Here is a 1,138-nt window from a genome sequence, read left to right as displayed (position 1 = left end):
GATAACTTCTCCATCTCTTCATCATTCCAGTGTTAGTCTTCTAGCACAAAATTTTACCTTTTTGGAAACAAGGAAACTACTTGCTCCCTTGAATTTTCCCACAGCACCGACTTTTTAAGTTGTGCTCAACATCACAACAGTTGCTGTGGCATTTTTTTTCCCTAGCAGGAAACAAAATTTCACAGCCACATCCTGTTCTCTTAAATTGGCCATCACAAAAATATTTAATAAAACCAGGGTTTGAGCAAAATTGCTTCTACCAAAAAAATTCACTGTGACCAGAAACAAAACACTCCCAGGGGACGGCATTGGTGCACTGACTCTTAGCGAGTTGTGCAGTGCTTACCTCGTGGAAAAATGCATGCTGCAAAACTCCTCCCAGTGTATTTTTCCTTGTTGTTTGGGTCCCCCTCGTATAACCCAACTTTTCTGATTATTTGCTCCACATACAGGTTGAATGAATATGGTGAGAGAATATGACCTTGATGCATGCCTTTCTTGATTTTGAACCATGCCATAATCCTTTGGTCTGTTCACATGAATGCCTCTTACACAGGTTCTGTGTGAATACAATGAGGTGTTCTGAAATTTTCATTCTTCTCAAGGCTATCCATGGTTTTTTATGATCCACACAGTCGAATGCCATGGCATAGTCAATGCAACATGTCTCCATGAGTCTCCTCCAGCTCCAGGGCTCTAGTGTCGGTCCATGTGTGTTTTCTCAACAGGATGTCTCGCAGGGAGTGAACATGTACAGTATCCCGCTTCTAGCGAGTTATTCTCATTAGCGCCTCCAAATGATGCCGTCAAGCTGAAACCTGATTGACAGAATAACTCCACCCCTTAAGTCGCATATTGACAGTAGATAATGTGATATCATTTCCAGTATCACAGCAACACAAAGTCACCACAATATTGCAAACTGAGTGACAAGTAACGAACATAGAAAGATAGCTTGTTGGAATTCTATAATGCATAGGGAATCAACATCTTAGACCTAAACATTTTTTGAAATTAAAAAAGGCTGGTTTGATTTATATTTTTCACTGTTAGTGAAAATTAAATTTCATTCATGCTTATTGGTAATTTCTGTTTCTTTCCCAGATCTTGTAAGAGTCCCAATATTTCCCTATTTCAG

This window comes from Echinops telfairi, unplaced genomic scaffold (assembly GCF_000313985.2).
Source record: "Echinops telfairi isolate 266 unplaced genomic scaffold, ASM31398v2 ScPeMD7_6;HRSCAF=24_0, whole genome shotgun sequence".
NCBI lineage: Eukaryota > Metazoa > Chordata > Mammalia > Afrosoricida > Tenrecidae > Echinops > Echinops telfairi.
This window is presented reverse-complemented; position numbering follows the sequence as displayed.